This window comes from Heterocephalus glaber, unplaced genomic scaffold (genome assembly GCF_053883595.1).
Source record: "Heterocephalus glaber isolate CG9 unplaced genomic scaffold, H.glaber_assembly_v1.0 deba00000676, whole genome shotgun sequence".
In the NCBI taxonomy this organism is placed as follows: Eukaryota; Metazoa; Chordata; class Mammalia; order Rodentia; family Bathyergidae; genus Heterocephalus; species Heterocephalus glaber.
Window position 1 is genome coordinate 18,187,263 of NW_028258156.1, and position 19,868 is coordinate 18,207,130.

The 19,868-nt window shown below is 36.1% G+C and overlaps 1 protein-coding gene and 1 pseudogene across 2 annotated transcripts in view; one reads left to right on the plus strand and one right to left on the minus strand.

Annotated features, from left to right (window-relative positions):
• The window catches only part of Immp2l (inner mitochondrial membrane peptidase subunit 2), a 903,239-nt gene that overhangs the window by 374,270 nt on the left and 509,101 nt on the right, over positions 1–19,868 (plus strand). The gene's annotated exons all lie outside the window — the stretch shown is intronic.
• Positions 13,496–14,503, minus strand: LOC106008930 (large ribosomal subunit protein eL24 pseudogene; annotated as a pseudogene).

The window sequence follows — 19,868 nt, forward strand, 5'->3', positions numbered from 1 at the left end:
TTGTTATTGGTTGATTTCATGATAGCAGCCATTCTTTCTGGAGTGAGGTGGAATCTCAGCATTGTTTTCATTTGAATCTCTCGAATGACCAGTGATGTTCAACATTTTTTCATATATTTATTTGCTAGTTCTACTTCTTTATCTGAGAAATGTCTGTTAATTTCAGATGCCCATTTTTGGATTGGGTCTTTAAATTTGGGAGGTCTGACTTGTTTAAGTTCTTTATAGATTCTAGATAATATACCTTTGTCTGAGGAACAGCAGGTAAAAATTTTTTCCCACATTGTGGGTTGTCTCGTTACACTGTTGGTGGTTTCTCTTGCTGTGCAGAAGCTTTTTAATAAGAAGAGATCCTACTTGTTGATTTTTTGTGCTAGTTCACGGGCAACTGAGGTTTTGTTCATAAAATCTTTTCCTGCACCAATGTCTTCAAGAGTTCTACCTAACCTCTGTTCCAGCTGGTTCAGCGTTCCTTTTTGAATATTTAGATCTTTAATCCATTTAGATTTTAGTTTAGTGCATGGTGAAAGATATAGGTCTAGTTTTAATCTTTGGCAAGTTGAAAGCCAATTTTTCCAGCACCATTTATTAAAAGAGGCTATCTTTCCTCCAGTGAGGGTGTTTGGCTCCTTTGTCAAAGACGAGGTGGCTGAGTGTGTTTGAAGTTGTTTCTGCATCTTCTAATCTGTTCCAGTGGTCCTCCAGTCTGTTTCTTTACTATTACCAGTACCATGCTGTTTTTATCACAGTAGCTTTATATTATAGTTTCAAGTTGGGGGAAGTGATACCACCTGCCATTTCTCTGTTGTCTACAATTGCTTTTGTTATTCTAGATCTCTTGTTCCAAACGTATTTTTGGATTGTTCTTTCAAGGTCCATGAAGTATGCTGCTCTAATTTCAATTAGGGTTGCATTGAATCTACATAGCAGTTTTGGAAGTGTGGTCATTTTCACTATGTTGGTTCTTCCTAGTCAGGAGCAAGGGATGTCTTTCCATTTTCTGATATCATCTTCAATTTCTCTTTTCAAAGTGCTATAGTTTTCAGAGAAGAGGTCTTTGATTGCTTTTCTTAAGTTGATTCCTAGGTATTTCAATTTCTTGGATGCTATTGTGAAAGGAATTGTTTGCCCTATTTCTCTCTCAGTGAGTCTGTCATTTGTGTCGAGGAAGCTATTTATTTTGTGTGTTGGCCTTGTATCCAGCTACTTTACTGAATTTGGTTATTAAGTCTAGAAGACTTTTGGTGGATTTCTTGGGGTCTTCTATATAGAGTATCATGGCATCTGCAAATAATGACAATTTGACTTCTTCATTTCCTATTTTTATTCCTTTTATTTCTTTCTTTGGTCTAATTGCTGTGGCTAATGTTTCCAAAACTATATTGAACAGGAGTGGTGATAGTGGACATCCTTGTCGTGTTCCTGATTTTAGTATGAAGGATTTCAGTTTTTGACCATTTGGTATGATATTGGGTGTTGGTTTTTCATAGACGGCTTTTATCAGTTTGAGATAGAGCCCATCTATTCCAATTTTTTTGTATGGTTCTTATCATAAATGCATGTTGGTTTTTGTTGAATGTTTTTTTCTGCATCTAGTGAGATGATCATATCCTTTTTGTCCTTGGCTCTATTGATACAGTGTATTACATTGATTGATTTGTGTATGTGGAACCATCTCTGCATCCCTGGGATGAATCCAACTTGACCAGGGTATATGATCTTCTTGATGATCTTCTGCATTGTATTTGCCAGTATCTTATTAAGGAATTTTGCATCTTTGTTCATTAGAGAGATTGGCCTCTAATTCTCTTTTTCGGTTGGGTCTTTCTCTGCTTTGGGGATCAAGGTGATGCTTGCTTCCAGGAATGAATTTGGGAGTATTGCTTCCTTTTCAATTTCATTGAAGAGTTTAAACAGTAGTGGCAGTAGTTCCTCTCTAAATGTCTTATAGAATTCACCAGTGAGGCCATCAGGACCTGGCCTTTTCTTAGTAAGTTTTGAATGACAGTCTCAATTTCATTGATTGCTGTTGGATTGTTTAAAATTTTTAGGTCTTCTTTGTTCAACTTTGGTAATTCATACTTATCTAGGAATCTGTCCATTTCCTCTGTATTTTCCATCTTATTTGCATACAGGTTCTTGAAGTAGGTATTAATGATCCTCTGGATGTCTGCTGGGTCCATTGTGATTTAATCCTTTTCATTCCTAATTGTATGGATTGGGCCCTTTCTTTCCTTTTTCTCATAAGGTTGGTTAAGGATTTATCAATTTTGTTTATTCTTTCAAAGAACCAACTCTTGGCTTCATTATTTTTTTTGTATTGTTCTCTTAGTCTCCATTGCATTGATTTCTGCTTTGATCTTTATAATTTCCTCCCTTGTATGAGCTTTGGGTTTGTCTTCCTTTTCTTTTTCTAGAAGCTTGAGGTTCAGCACCAAGTTGTTTAATTGGGCTCGCTCTGTTTTCCTAATATGAGTATTCACTGCTATGAATTTCCCTCATAGGAATGCTTTCATTGTGTTCAATAGATTTAGATATGTTGTATTGTCATTGTCATTTAACTGTAGGAACTGTCTGAGTTCTTCTTTAATTTCGTCTGTGACCCATTGGTTATTCAGGAGTGTGTTTTCCAATTTCCATGTGTTTATGAAATTCTTTTGCTAATGATCTCCAATTTCATACCACTATGGTCTGATAATATACAGGGGATATCTTAAATTCCGTTGCACTTACTTAAATACGTTCTATGAGTGAGTACGTAGTCTGTTTTGGAGAAGGACCCATGTGCAGCTGAAAAGAATGTGTATTCTGATTTTGTGGGGTGGAACACTCTGTAAGCATCTGTTAAGTTCATTTATTACAGAGTTTGATTGAGTTCTAATATTTAATTGCTTATTTTTTGTCTAGTTGATCTATCTATTTGTGACAGTGGGGTATTGAGGTCCTCCACTACTGCTGTATTAGTGGTTACTTGATTTTTCATGTCTGTTAATATTTGTTTTATATGGGTGGGTGCACTAGTGTTTGGTGGATATACATTTATGATTGTCATCTCTTCCACTTGGATTGTTCCCTTTACAAGGATGTAGTGTCCTTCTTTGTCTCTTTTCATCAGTGTTGGTTTGAAATACACTGGATCCGCAAAGAGGATAGCTGCTCCTGTTTTTTTTTTCGGGCTCCTGTCGCATGGAGTATTATTTTCCACCCTTTAACTTTCAGTCTATGAGTTTCCTTTTGAATTAAGTATGTTTCTTATAAGCAGCATATTGTTGGATTTCGCTTCTTGACCCATTCTGCCAGTCTATTTCTTTGATTGGTGAATTGAGACCATTAACATTGATGGTTATAACTGATAAGTATTGACTTATTATTTTCATGACTTTTTCTTTTTGTTGGATTCTCCCCCTTTGCATTTAAGTTCTTCTCGTGCCAAGTGGATTCATTCTGCTGTGTTTCCTGGGATTGTGGTCCTTGTTTTCTTTTCCTAGGATTTTGTGTAAAATTTTTTGGAATGCTGGTTTGGTATTCATGAAGGTCCTAAGGTGCTCTTTGTCATGAAAGTATCTTATTTCTCCATCAATTTTGAAAGATAGTTTTGTAGGGTATATCAATCTGGATTGGAGGCTGTTTTCCTTTCGGGCTTGAAATATGTCACTCCAAGCTCTTCTTGCCTTGAGGTTTTGCATTGAAAAGTCTGCTGTGATTCTGATGGGCTTTCCTTTGTATGTGATTTGTTTCTTTTCTCCAACTGCTTGTAGAATTGTGTTCATGTGTTGGGTTTCTGGAATCATAACTATTATATGCCTTATGTGTAGATGTTTTTTGATCAAGGCTAGTTGGAGTCTTATATGCCTCACTTATCTGTATGTGAAGTTCTTTTCCCCTGCTTGGGAAGTTTTCTGCCATCACTTCTGTGAACAGTTTTTTTTTATGTCACCTGCACTCTCTCCTATTTCTTCATTGACTCCGATCAGTCTTAAGCTATTCTTCTTTGGATTATCTAGTGGCTGCTGCATTGATTTCACGTGATCCCTTACTATTTTAAGAAATTTTTCTTTTCCTGGTCACTAATTGCAATCTTGTCTTCTATATCTGAAATTCTGTCCTCACAGTGACTCATTCTGCTGTGTAAACTTTCAATGAAGTTATTAATCACCTGGAAATCTGTTTGCATCTGTTTTATGGATTTCATTTGTTTTCTATGTTGGGATTCCATCATGTTCCTCTGCTCCTCAATTTTTTATCTGTGTCCTCTCTAGATTTATTAATCATGTCTTGCACTATGGGTACAATCTCTGCCATTATCTGAGAAATTATTTCTGATTTCATTTTTTCCAGATCCTCTTTCGTTGCCAGTTCAGGGAGGCTACATGGTTGAGTATCAGATTGTTTCATCTCGTTTCCCTTTGGGGTTGCTTCAGGTGATCTGGAAGTCTGGTTTTGAGGCTTGTTTACCTGTCTTCTCATTTCAAATGGGGGGTGGGTGCTCCTGGCACCAGGTGCAGCTCACCTCAGTTCTGTGTGCGATGGAATGGCGGCCCAGAAGGTTCACCTCCTCTGCTCTATGGGCAGCTGTGCTCCTTGGTGCTGGTGGCGGTGGTATCAAAAAAATTGTTTCTAATCTTAAAAAAACTCCCTCTTCATTAAGTTATTCTGTGAAATTTAAGTTTTAGAATTCTATATCTCTGACACATTTTGCCTTTCTTCAAATAATTTCTGATGTTGTGAACTCATTTCTAATTGAATATTTATTTTTGCATCCATTATAGAGCCATCTTGACAACCAACCTAGAAAAGTCTGCATGTATGTCTCTCCTACCTTCCATGTTATATTACCATTAAAACAGTACATGTTATATAACAGAAATTAAAATAAAAGAATAGGCAGTCTAGTTCATTTTCCATGTGCTTGAAATATATGAAATCCATGTGGAAGGATTTTTAATTAAATATAAGTTAATACAAGACATTTCAGTACTTCAGAAATTAAAACTGATTTGCATGCATTCTGAGAATAATGCAGTCATGATCATTTTGTGGTGGAAAAGTTACTGAAAAGTGCTATATTTTGCTATTTGTCTTCCCTTTATATTAATCAGCACTTTCTGTTTGTTTCTCATATAAATTTTGCTTTGTTTACAGTTTTATTTCCTTGTCTTCAAGAAAGCTTGTAATGGTCAGTAACCTGTTAACATGAAATTTTCCATTTCTTATTCTAATGATTTAAAAAATTGATTTCTTGCATGTGGAGACTGAGGTAGGAAGATTACAAATTCAAGCCCAGTCTGCGCAAGTTAGTAAGACGCTGTCTGCAAATAGAGTTAAAAAAAATTTAAAAATCGTTAAAGGTGTAGCTCAATGCAAACATCCTGGTGTCAATTCCCAGTACAACCAAATCAACAACAAAAATTCCAAACTGTTTTATTGAGATCCATATAGATACAATTCACTTATTAAATTATACATATTAATGGTTTTCATAAGTTTATAGGTATTCAGAGATATGTGCAACCATTTTTTTTTGAGATAGCATCTCACTTTGTAGTTCAGGTTAGCAGTGAACTCACTGTGTAGCCCAGGCTGGCCTCAAACTCAAAGCAGTCCTTCTTTTGCAACCTCCCAAGTGCTGGGATTACAGGTGGTTGCCACTGTGTCCGGCTGTGCAACCATTATTATAGTTCATTGTAGAACATTTTTATTCCCTGAAGAAAGAAATTTGGTACCCACTAGGGTTTGTCACTATCTCTCCACCTATCCTACCCTACCTTTAAGTAACTGTTGGTCTTTCTTTCTATAGACTGTCCTCATCTGGACATTTTGTATGAATGAATGCAAGACTGCCTTCTTGCATTTAGGTATAATGTGTTTAAGCTTTCTTCATACTGTGGTAAGTGTTATAACTTTTTTTTGCTTAAATTATTTTATTGGTACATTTTAGGTATATAATATGTATACATTTATCATTGGGTGATTGCACCTGTACATGAGGTATCATGGCTCTTATTTTTTCCCCATTCCCTATGCTCCCTTCACCCCCTTCACCCTTTCCTATTTACAAAGACTTTGTTTCCTTTTTTTCCTTTCCCTTCTCTCCTTTCCCCTTCCAGTCCAAATTCCCCTACCCCTTTGGACCTTTGCTTCCTTTTTCAAATTATCAATTATTCATTTTAATCATTTTAATCCTTATTTACACTTTCAGTTTCTCACACTAGAGAAACTATTCAGTATTTACACATGTGTGTCCTATTTATTTCACTCGTTTATGGCCTCAATATGCATCCATTTAGCTATAAATGTCTCTTAATTTCTCATTCATTATGTGTAGTACTCCATTTTATAAAAAAACCCCACATCTTCTTTATCCACTTTCCAGTTGTTGGGCATTTGGGCTGTTTCCAGGTTTTAGCTATTACAAATTGTGCTGCTATGAACATGGGCACACACATTTCGCTGTGGTATGATTCTTTTAATTCTTTGGGGAAGATCCACAGCAGTGGAATAGCGGGGCCAAATGGGACTTCCAGTCCTAGTTCTTTGAGGTATCTCCATACTGATTTCCATAGTGGTTGCATCAGTCTACACTCCCACCAGCAGTGCAGCAGGGTTCCTCTTTCCCCACAGCCTCACCAGAATTTGTAATTGGTTGGTTTCATGATAGCAGCCATTCTTTCTGGAGTGAAGTGGAATCTCAGTGTTGTTTTCATTTGCATCTCTCCAATGTCCAGTGATGATGAACATTTTTTCATATGTTTATTTGCTGCTTTTAATTCTTTGTCTGAGAAATGTCTGTTCATTTCAGATGTCCAGTTTTACATTGGGTCTTTGAATTTGGGGGGTCTGATTTTTTCAGTTCTTTACATATTCTAGACAGTAGTCCTTTGAGATAGAGCTGCTAAAATTATTTTCCCACATTGTAGGTTGTCTCTTAGCTCTATTGGTGGCTTCTCGTGCAGTGCAGAAGCTTTTTAATAAAAGATCCCAGTTGTTGATTCTTTGTGCTAGTTCCTGTGGTAGTGAGGGTTTTTTTCATACAGTCTTTTCCTATGGCAATGTCTTTAAGAGTTCTACCTAACTTATCTTCCAGCAAGTTTAGTGTTTCTGTTTTAATATTTAGATCTTTAATCCACTTCAATCTTAGTTTAGTGCACGGTGATAGGTATGGGTCTAGTTTTAATCTTTGGCAGGTTGAAATACAGTTTTTCCAACACCATTTATTAAATAGGCTCTCTTTCCTCCAATGAGGGTGGTTGGCTCCTTTGTCAAAAATGAGGTGACTGAGTATGTCTGGAGTTGTTTCTGCATCTTCTAATCTATTCCACTGATCCTCAGGTCTGTTTCTTTGTGAGTACAATGCTGGTTTTATCAGAGTAGCTTTATAGTATCATTTCAAGTTGGCATTTGTGATACCCCCAGCCATGTCTCTGTTGCCTAGAATTGCTTTAGCTATTCTAGGTCTCTTCTGGTTCCAAATGAATTTTTGGATTGTTTTCTCTAATTCTGTGAAATATATTGTTGGAATTTCAATCAGCATTGCATTAAGTCTATATAGGAGTTTTGGAAGTATGGCCATTTTCACTATATTGGTTCTTCCTACCCCAGAACAAGGGATGTCTTTCCATTTTCTTATATCCACTTTCATCTCTTTTTTCAGAGTGCTGTGGTTTTCAGTATAGAGGTCTTTTCCTTCGTTTGTTAGATTGATTCCTAGATATTTCATTTTTTTTGGATGCTATTGTAAAAAGAATTATTTCCCTAATTTCTCTCTCAGTGAGTCTGTTATTTGTGTATAAGAAGGCTATTGATTTTTGAGTATTGACCTTGTATCCATCTACTCTCCTGAATCTGTCAGTTAAGTCTAGAAATCTTTTGACTGAGTTTTTTGGGTCTTCTGTGTAAAATATCATATCATCAGCAAATAAGGACAGTTTAACTTCTTCCTTTCCTATCTTTCTTTCTTTCTCTTGTCTAATTGCTCTGGCTAATGTTTCCAGAACAATATTGAACAGGAGTGGTGATAGTGGGCATCCTTGTCTTGTTCCTGATTTTAGCAGAAAAATTTTTAGTTTTTGACCATTTAGTATGATGTTGGCTGTAGGTTTTTCATAGGTAGCCTTAATCAAATTGAGATAAAGACCTTTAATTCCAATTTTCTGTAGGGTTTTTATCATGGATGGGTTTTGGATTTTGTTGAATGCTTTTTCTGCATCTATTGAGATGATCGTATGGTTTTTGTCCTTGACTCTGTTAATATAGTGTATTACATTTATTGATTTATGTGTGTTGAAACATCCTTGCATCCCTGGGATAAATCCAACTTGGTCAGGTTGTATGATCTTCTTGATGACCCTATGTATTCTGTTTGCAAGTATCTTGTTGATGATTTTTGCATCTGTGTTCATGAGGGACATTGGCCTGTAGTTCTCTTTTTTGGGTGGGTCTTTCCCCGGTTTTGGATCAAGTAACACTTGCTTCCAGGAATGAATCTGGAAGCATTGCTTCCCTTTCAATTTCCTTGATGAGCTTAAAGAGTAATGGCGATAGTTGTTCTTTAAATATCTTGTAGAATTCAGCAGTGAAGCCATGAGGACTTGGGCTTTTCCTTGTTGGTAAATTTTTTATTACATTTTCAATTTCACTGATTGTAATTGGGGTTTTTAGAATTTCCATATCTTCTTCATTGAACTTTGGCAATTCGTATGTATCTAGCAATCTGTCCATTTGTTCTGTGTTTTCCATTTTATTAGAGTACAGTTTCTTGATGTAGGTACTGATGATTCTCTAGATTTCTGCTGGATCTGTTGTGACTTCACCTTTTTTGTTCTTAATTACTTGGATTTGAGCCTTTTCTTTCCTTTTTGTGATAAGGTTGGCTAAAAGTTGTATCGATTTTATTTATTCTTTCAAAAAACCAACTCTTTGATTCATTGATTTTTTTTTTGTATTGTTCTCTTAGTCTCCATTGCATTGATTTCTGCTCTGATCTTTATAATTTCTTCACTTGTATGAGCTTTGGGTTTGTCATGTTCTTCTTCTCTAGGAGCTTGAGATTCTGCATTATGTTGTTTATTTGAGTTCTCTCTGTTTTCCTAATATGGGCATTCATTGCTATGAATTTCCCATGCAGAACTGCTTTCATTATGTCCCATAGATTCCTGTATGTTGTACTGGCATTATCATTTACTTGTAGAAACTGTCTAATTTCTTCTTTAATTTCCTCTGTGACCCATTGGTTGTTCAGGAGAGTGTTACTCAATTTTCCATGTGGGAGTTTTGTGGTTTCTTATGCTATTGATCTCCAATTTTATTGCACTATGGTGTGATAATATACAGGGGGTAATTTCAGTTCTTTTACATTTACTTAAACATGTCCTAAGAGCTAGCATGGGGTCTATTTTGTTGAATGACCTGTGTGTAGCCGAAAAGAATGTATATTCTGATTTTGTGGGGTGGAACACTCTGTAAAGATCTATTAAGTCCATTTGTTCATTAGCTTGGTTCAGTTCTAGAATTTGGTTGTTAATTTTTTGTGTAGATGATCTATTTGTGATAGTGGGGTATTCAGGTCCCCAACTACAATTGCAGTAGTGCTTATTTGGATTTTCATGTCCATTAGTATTTGTTTTGTATAGTTGGGGGCATTTGTATTTGGTGCAGATATATTTATGATTGTCATTTCTTCCTCTTGGATTGTCCCCTTCACAAGGATATAGTGACCATCTTTGTCTCTCTTAATTGGTTTTGGTTTGAAATCTACTTTGTCTGCAAATGAGATTGCTACCCCTGCTTTTTTCCATGTTCCTGTAGCATGGAGAACCATTTTCCATCCTTTTACTTTCAGTCTATGAATGTCTTTTTTAATTAGACGTGTTTCTTCTATACAGCATATTGTTGGATTGTGCTTCTTAGTCCATTCTGCTAGTCTATTTCTTTTGATTGGTGAATTGAGGCCATTAATATTGATGGTTATAATTGATAGAAATTGCCTCATCCTTGTCTTGATGTTTTATTGTTTTTGGCTGTTTTATTTTTTATTTTTCCTTCTTTCCCTTTAGTTTCTTGCTTTGCCTGGTGGCTTCCTTCTGTTGGGCCTCATGGAGTTTTGACCTTCATCGTCTTTCTCTAGGATATTTTTTAGAATTGTTTGGAGTGTTGTTTTTGTGTTCATGAAATTTCTTAAGTGTTCCTTGTTTTGGAAGTATCTAATTTTCCCATCGATTCTGAAAGATAATTTTGCAGGATACAATAGACTAGGTTGGAAGTTACTTTCTTTTAGGGCTTAAAATACTTCATTCCAGGCTCTCCTTGATTTGAGGGTTTATGTTGAGAAGTCTGCTGTGATTCTGATGGGCTTTCTTTTGTAGGTTATTTGTTCATTTTCTCAGAGTGCTTGTAGGATTTTGTTCTTCTGTTGGGTTTTTGTGATTTGACTATTATATGTCTAGGTGTAGATTTTTTTTGATCATAGCTAGTTGGAGTTCTATATGCCTCACTTATCTGTATGTCCAATTCTCTACCTCTGTCTGGGAAGTTTTCTACTATTACTTCTCTGAATAATTTTTTTTATGCCAATTGTACTTTCTCCTTCTTTTTCATGGACTTCTATCAGTCTTATGTTGTTTTTCTTTGCCTCATCTAGCAGCTGCTGGATTGATTTCTTGTGGTCCCTTACTATTTTGAAGGAATCTCTATTTTTATGTTTATTAACTGCAATCCTGTCTTCTATATCTGATATTCTATCTTCACATTCTCTTAATCTGCGGTACATACTTCCAATGGAGCTTTTAATCTCCTGGAAATCTGTTTGAATCTGTTTCATGGATTCCATTTTTTTCTTATGTTGGGTAATCATGGTTTCCATTTCTTTCTTATTCTGGGCATTCATGGCTTCCAGCATGTTTCTGAGCTCATCTATTTTTTTTTTTTATCAGTTTCTGTTTTAGAGCCTCTAATCATGTCTTTCACTCTGCTTACCATCTCTGTAGTTACCTGGTAAAATATTTCGTTTTTGAATTTTTCTAACACCTCATTCATCTGTCTTGTTACTTCCTGTGCTATCAGTTCAGGGCATCCAGTGGTTGATTATCAGTCTTTTCCACTTCATTTCCCCTAGAATTTGCCTTTGGTGGGGTGGAAGTCTGAGTTTGTGCCTTGCTTAAATGTGTTTCCATTTGTGTTTTTGGTACTGTCCTTGGTTTAATTCCTGTGTTGATACTTTGAAATTGCTTATTGTAAGTATCTTTGTTGGTTGTATTTAGAACTCTTATGGAATGAGTGCTTCTCAAAGGTTTCTTCCAGATATAGCTGGTCTTTAGGTTTTGAGTCTCTAAAGACTTTGATGTTTTCTCATTTTCATTATACCAGGAAGGACCACTGACTAGATCAATCACAACACCTTAGCCCTAGTGATAGAATCAATAATACCATAGCATCATGTACATCTTAGAAAATGACGATTTGTGGTAGTTATTAGTCTATCACCTTTAACTGTATGAATTAAATCAAAATCGAGGACCAACCCAACATATGTTTATAGTGAGTAAACTCTTCATTATAACATCTTTATCCTTCAGGATCCGGAGTTAGAAGGAGTTGGGGAGGGAGGGATTCATAGGTAGAAGGATAGGGGAAGGTTCACACTGAGGCCAGAGGATACAGGTGAGAGGAGAAAAAAAACAGAAGAAAAGGAAAGTAAAGAAGAAACCCGAATTAGGGCCAGAACAGGAACAAAAAGGGAAGTGAAGAACACTGTGGGACAGCAAGAGAGCAAGTGTGAGAGAGAAAGAAAAGAGAAAACAAAGAAAAAGAAGAGAAAAATAAAAATTTGAAAGGAGTAGAAAAAGAAAAAAGTAAAAATAAGAGCAAAAAAATAATAGTTTTGAAAATAACAAATAAAAAATAAAAATGAAGGGCCCCCTTCATGGTATGTTTCTGCTGTCACAATAGACAATGTGGGCAGCAGTGTGCAGATATAAGTCAATGAGTCTCAGTAAGCCAGTCACAGACCCGTGAGATTCAGGCAGATTTCTGGCTGCAAGTCCCAAGTTGAGCTCCCTGACCTCCTGCAGGGTTGATTGAACTCTGCAAGGTTCTACTGCAGGTTCCAGCTGCCCTTTCCCTGGTGCCACGTTCTGATGGGAAGTGATGATCCCTCCAACTTACCCAATATGGTGGTTTGGTGTGCCTTTATTGCAGAGATTCTCTTCACTTTTCCAGTGGGCTTCAGTTTTCATCAAGGAGCCTGAGAGAGGCCCTTTATCTGTTGTTCACTTCTGGTCTATCTTCTGGAGCTCAGGACCATGTCCTTTATGCCCACCCTGTGCCTTTGTAATGTGGCACCAGATAGTGGCACAGTTAGGAGCCCAGAGGCAGTGGGGGGGGACGGGGGGCGGCAGGTGTCCGCGGCTAAGCTGGTTGCTGTGGGCGTGGCAAGTGGTGAGGGGTCTTTACCATCTGGCTGGTCACCGGTGGGCATGGCACGGGTTGGATGGGGCTTGGCTCCAGGTAGCCAGGGACCTCTCTCTTCCTGCCTTGCTAGGTTTGTCGCCATGGGTGTGGCCAAGTATTAGTACTTCATATCACTGAATAATATTATATTACATGGGTAATGTACATTTTATTTATTTATTTGACTTTTGGCATGTTTCCACCTGTGTGTATGTATATGGGCTTTCTGGGAATCAAGCCCAGGGCCTTTTAATACTCCACAAGTGGTGTACTACTGAGCTATATACCCCCAGCTTCTTTTTCCAGCTTTTGAAAATTATGAGTAATACTGCTATGAAGATCAATGTATAGGTTTTGGTATGAATGTACGTTTTCAGTTCTCATGGGTATTTATCTAGGAGTGGAATTGCTATTTTCCAAAATAGCATCACTCTTTCATTTCCACCAGTGGTGTATGAGTGTTTTGATTTCTCCTGTTTGTGGACTGAATCTTTGTCCCCTCCCCCTAGTTCCTTTGTTGAAGACTTACTCCCCAGTGTGGTTCTGTTTGGAAATAGAGCCCATGACAGGTGATCAGGGTGAGAGAAACTCATGAGGATGAGAGTCTCATGATGAGATCATTACACTTGTATGAAAAGGCACTGGATAGCTTGTTCTCCAGTGTGTGTGCTTCTCATCTTAGCACACAATGGGAAAGAGGCTGTATGAAAGTCGGGCAGAGAGACTTATAAGAAGTCAAACTGGCCATTACCTTGATCTCGAACTTTCTGTGTTCCAGAAGTGTGACAAACAAACTGGTCTCCAACAGGGTGCCAAAATCATCTAATGGAGAAATAAGTCTTCCAGAAAATGGTTCCAGAGCAAGTTAATAGCAACTTGGAAAAGAATGAAGTTGGTGCAGAGTACACCATAATATATAAAAAAACCTTACAAGTTAGTAAACCACACAATCTGTGCAATTTTTTTATGGACACTCAAGAGACCTAGTATGCTCAATGTCTTAGTCAATGCTTGTTATTAACTGTCATTTTTAATAGCTAAATCTTTCTTTTTAAAAAATCTGATCTGTCAAATTAACATTTCCTCCAACACTGGGAGCAGAAACTTTCACAGGCTCCACATTCTTTTGTTTAGAGGCTGCCTTTGCAGGAGCTACAGCTACAGCAGGCTGTCTTTTAGGAGCCTGCTTAGTGTGTGTTGCTTCCTTGGCAGCCATGATAGCTTACTGTCATGGCACTTTTCTAATTTTAGGTTTCTTATCCTCTTGGCCATTATTTTAGAAAGGGACATGCCAGTGATGGTGGTTTGGGATTTGCAAGATGGATTTTTTCTTTTGAATTTCTTCCAACTGTCCCTTTTTGTGCATTCTTCTTTGGAGGACCATTTGGTTTAATTGCTGATGATTCCTCTTGGAAAGGACCACTTACTCGTTTTGGATTATGAAATTGGAAAACCTTCCTAATGGTCCCAGCCTAGCACCTCCCAAGCCTGGGGTAGATATTGTACTTACTAAAACTGCACAATTCAACCTTCACTGCAGTGACTGGAAGTGAGAAGCATTATCTGCCTTCTGAATTATAGTAATTCTAGTATGTGTATAGTAGCATCTCATTTGGTTTGGATTTTCATTTTTCTCATGACTAATTGTGTTGAGAATTTTTTCATATGCTTACTGGCTTTTTGACTTATTTGGAGAAATGCTTATTGGTTAACACATTTTTAAATTGGGTTTGTTGTTTTATTATTAATTTGTAAGCATTTTTTACATATTGAGGTTAAAGAATTGTAAGAGTTATTTATGTATTCTGCAGCAACTTCATTATTTTACAGTGTCTATTCAGTTTTTCTGGAAATATTTTCTGAAAGACTTATTTCTCCATTGGATGGCTTTGGCACCCTGTTGAAAACTAGTTGAGGGTGGGGGATTTAGCTCAGTGGTTCTGCTGTCTGCCTCCCAAGTGCAAGATACCGAGTTCGATCCTTGGTACCAAAAAAAAAAAAAGAAAACCAGTTGACTGTAGATGTATGGATTTGTTTCTGAGCTCTCACTTCTTTTCATGCTTCATAGACAGCACCATATTGTGTAATTACTTTGTTGTATTTTTGAAGTCAAGAAGTGTGAATCTTTACTTTGTGTTTTTATTTCAATATGGTGTTGACTATTCTGGGTCACTTAATATTCCATATAAATTTTAGAATCATTTTTTCAGTTTCTACATAAAGTCATATTGGTTTCTCATGAGAATTCCATTGAATCTGTAGATCAGTTTGGAGATAATTTCCAAATTAACAGTTAATTTTTTTCAGACAATGAAATGATAGATACTCATTTATGCAGGTACTCTTTAATTTCTTTTAGTAGTGTTTTGTAGTTTTCAAAGTGCTAGTTTTTCATTTCTTTTATTGAATATATACCTAAATATTATTTTTTTGATGTTTCTATTTATAGAATTCTTTGCTTAATTTGATTTTTGGAATGTTCATTGCAACTATATAAACATATAATTATTTTTGTGTATTGATCTTGTATCCTATAACTTTACTGACTTTTAAAATTTTATCTTAATAGTTTTTTTCTGGTATCAAGAATTGAACTCAGGACCTTGCACCTGCCAGGCAGGCATGGCGCATTGAAACTACATTCCCTCATGGAATAAGTTGTGTTTCACGTCTTCTATTTTAGAAGAGTTTGTGAAGACTTGGCATTAAGTTTTTGTGTATTTGGTTAAAATTTAGTGAATACGTGGTCTATCTGAATCTAGTCTCATCTTTGTTAGTGTTTTTTTTAATTAGTTCTTTAATCACTTCCTTTGTTATAGAACTTTTCAGATTATCTGTTTCTTCTTGAGAGAGTTCAGTAGTTAGTGTTTTCTAGGAATTTTTCCACTTCATCTAAGTCAGTGGTGGCAAATCTATGATATATATGTTGTTTTTGTTTTAAGACAAAAGATGTTAATGTATGAGTTGTTTTTCCTAAACTAAATCCTCAGTATTTAGGTTTAATTGCAGTGTTGGCACTTTGCGATAAATAAGTGGGTTTTGGGTTACAGTTTAGGCATGCATCTTTGAAAGGTTCACCGTCACTGAACGCTTTCTAATATATTGTCAAAGAGTTGTTCATACTTTTCCTTTATAATCTCTTTTGTTTCTGTAGAGTTACTAGTAATGCCTCCTCTTCTATTTCTGATTCTTGTATTTTGAGTCTTTTTGTTCTTATTGAAGGAGAATTTTACTTTGTGATTTATTCATTAATAAAAAAGTAAAATAAAACCCATTATCTATTTTCCCCTTTAATCTTCATATCTACTCCTTTAAGATATAACACCTTACTTTCTTCACTTTAGAAAAGGAGAAACAATCTAATAGAAAAAAATTTAAAATCTCACCCTTATTGTTAGAAAAGGTAGGTCTTTTTCACTAAAGCTGAACTTTGCTCATTGTGTCTTATGTAGAAGAAAATTTAATTTTTAAATTTAATTTTTAATATTGAAAATTAGGAAAGCTATTCTTATTGTTTCTTAATATAGAATATTCCATATTTTAGATATGGTGGTGATTTCAAACAGTTACTGTGCTAGAAGTTAATCCTACTAATGTTAACACAGTTCCCCTGAGCTGACATATAGCCCTTACCTGAGCTATTCTGGTTTTCTCTTGGAGTGGGTAAGGAAAGATTGTTGAGGGTTTGTAGGCACTTTAAGTTTTTTTCTTGAATGTAGCTAAGCCAGTGTGCAGGAAGTATTGGCTGCTATAGTAAACCTTTTCCTTGACTGTCCTTTGGCCTATATGCCGAAAAAGTCAGAAGTGGAAGCAAGCTAGTGACAAGGGTGCTGTGTAATTAATACTAATTCTCTTGCATAGAGCTGGAATACATAGTGTTACAAGAATTCTGAAATGAAGGCAATAGTTTTTTTCTGATTTTCCACTTAATTTCTGAACTGTTAGAAATAGAATTTGGTATTTGGTTTCATATAATATAATTGCATTTTTATGGCAACAAGAAAATTTTTTTTTTTTTTGGTACTGGGGATCGAACTTGGAACCTTGCACTTGTGAGGCAGGCACCGGAACCACTGAACTAAATCCCCAGGCCCATCAAGAAATTATTAAGTGCCTACTGTATGCCTTGTATTCTGCCAGGGACTTATCTTTGATTTGTGGACTTTTTATTCTTTATTGGAATGCCCAGCTCACTTAAAGCAATTCTTTTAATACCATGCTTTATATATGTATACCTCCCCTGCCTTTCATATTTCTCTGTGACCATTTATATACAAGTATTGATTTCAAAATATCTTCCAGATTCTCTCCTGGCAATTTGAGTTTCTGCCTCTGTGCCAGGGAAGGATTATATTTGTTTCCATGCACATGTTTTATGAGGCTATGTTCTTTTTTCAATAATTGTTTTACTAGAGTCAATAGGGGGCTGGTTAATAGTTTTTCATGTGATAATAGAATTTTTTGAAGCAGGGAGAATGTAATCGTGAAATTTAAAAATAAGCAAACAGGGGGCTGTATATTTCCTGTCAGTACTCTGAATTTTGAAATTCATCAGTGTGTTTTTTATTGGGTGAGACAGTTGCTACAAAGATAAAACATACTGTGAAGACATAGATTTTGGTTCTAAAGAGTGGGTGTGAAATATGCCCGTGTATATATGTATGCCTAGGTTCTGCTATTCACCAGCTATAAGAAGTTTTTAAATATTTGTCTACCTCAGCTTTTCAATTTGTAATACCTGCCTGCTCTGTCTTATTTTTAAGTATGAGGGGTGATTATATGAAATGAATGAAAATTTCATTTGTGAAATATTAGTCTGTATGCCTGTACCTAGTACATTGTTGATTGTAGTGTTGTTCTAATGAAACTGAGATTGAGGGGTAAGGACAGAAAAAACACAGGAGTTTGTGTGTCATTTTCCTTTATGATGTAAACATGTAGTTAATGATGAAGGGTGCTAATCCATACAAATGGATGCTCATGAGAGGTTCTTATTTATGAGAAAGGCTAATGTTTATAATCCATGTTAAGAGATAACCAAATGCTATTTAAGCATTGATAATTAATATATTTAACTTCATTGTAATGTAGATATTTTTAGAACAGTAGTTTGAAACTTTAGATTTGTTGCCCTTTTTTGGAGACAAGAAAATCGTGGAATGACTGAACAGAAAATAATAGATTATTCCTTTTGCTTCTCAAATGTGGGCACAGTCTTACAAGCTTTGCTCATATTGTATCTAGTTTTTCTTAAATATTTCCTGTATTTGATTAATCTTCAAATAATTTTATTCCCTATTGACTGGATGGATTGCATTTCATTCCTGGCTTGTTCTGATAATATGGTGAACATCCCAGGAAGCAGGTTATATCTGCTGTGTCACTAAGTATTGGAAGTTACACAGCTACTCCTGAAACCTACTGGCTGTTGCTCTCTGAGGATAAACACACAAATTATAGCTCACTGATTACCAAACATGAGCAAAAGAATGTGTGTGTAGGTCTCCAAACCACTGTGGTTGTCATGTGTGCTTTCAGCAATATGCAAAAATCCCACATACTCAACAGTGTTCCTCTTCTACTGTGCTGACACAGATTTCACATTCTTAACACCTTTGGAAAGTTTACCAATAAGAAGCCAAGTTTGGGCAACTAATTCAATGATTTAGGTTGCTTCAACGTACTTCTTTCAAGGCAACATTTTCTCCCTTTTGCACATGTGTAATCAGCCTTCCACAAATTATTATAAGAAATTATTCCCAATCTTCCATAGAAATAAATGTTAATAAAGGCCATGCTATATGCTACTGATAGCATATACATTGAGGCACTTGATTCACAAATACTTTCACAATATGGTGGGCATGTCCTGTATTCCTTACAAATATTAGTTCATTTTATCTCATAACCATAATGTGAGATATTTACCATCTTTTGGGGGGTATTATTGGGGATTAAACCAAGGATCTTAGCAGTGAGCTATATTCCCAACCCTTTTTTACTTATTGATTGAGTCTTGCTACATAGCTCAGACTAGGGTTGAACTTGCAATCCACCTGTCTCAGCCTCCCAGAGTGCTGGGATTAGAGACATGTGGCACAATTGCCAGTTTCCCATATTTTACAGGTAAGCAAACTAACATAAGAAGTTATAAAAACTAATCACAAAGTGTTATGCAGAAAAGCCATGAATTAAACAGGGCAAGTTTTAAGGTCTTAACTAGAATGCTATGCTACTCTTTTAATCATTTAATCAAACTTGATTAAATCAAATGATGCTTCCCCTGGAAAATATTTGTAATCCTCCATGAAAGCAATGGGAAAATTATACATGAGGGCATACCAGTTAACACTTCTGACCATATATTTTCTGTAGCATGGCTGATTGTATGGGAAAGAGTGCAAGGACCTGAGTTTGATCCCCGGTACCAAAAAAAAAAAAAAAGAAAAAGAAAATTTTTTAGCTTAAATTTTCATATGCAATAAAATGCAATAAATCTGGGTTTGGATTATTGTGTATAACTGGATAGAAATGATAATCTTATCATTCTTTCTGTCATTAAAATAGCTTTGAAGAGTGAAACCCTCTGGCTAAACTGTTATTGAGTTTATTAGCTACTGGACACTATTCTGAATACAGGACAAATATGGTGCTTTAATACATGTCAGTGTCTCTAAGTGCTTTACATCCCTGAAGTGTGCAGGTTAGACTTTGGCAAGTCACTTTCTTTTGTAGAGATAAGACTCCTGGTCTATAAAAGACAGCACTTAGTTTCTACTGCATTTTGTAATGTACAATACTTGTTAATTCTAGTTAAATATAGTGATATAGGGGGAAGTGATGTAACTCCCAAACCTACTAGATATCCGAAATGTGAGTTTGTGTTCTCTAAAATCCAAGAATGAATTCTAGGAACAATGAAGTATGAAAAATTTATTGGGAAAAAGAAAGCTTCTGCCTAAGAGAAACAGAAGGGGGACTGGAAAGTGGGTTGCCCACCTACCCCACTTTTCAAAGATGTTTTATACAGCAAACCCATGTGGTGAGATGGGTATAAAGTGGGACAAAACTATAAGACCCAATGAAAATTTATAAGGTGGGCATGAGGTAGGGCAAAACCGTGACCAACCAATAAGATTACGAGTACAGTCACCCAGGTAATATTGTTTAAATGTGGGTCAAGTGGGGGAGCAAGTCATGTAGCAAGTGTACAGGATTTTCAGTAAGGGTGGGTCAGGGATATTTCCCAGAAAGTCTGGGTTAAGACCTTGGCCCCCCACACAGGTGATTGATACCTATTTAGAATATCAATCACTGCTATTCGTCCTACAAGGATGTGTTAGTTTCTCTTCTTTTATAATGCTGGCCTTCGGTGAATGTGTCTTCACTGTCCTCCATGTTGGCTCCTTGACTGTCCTCCATGT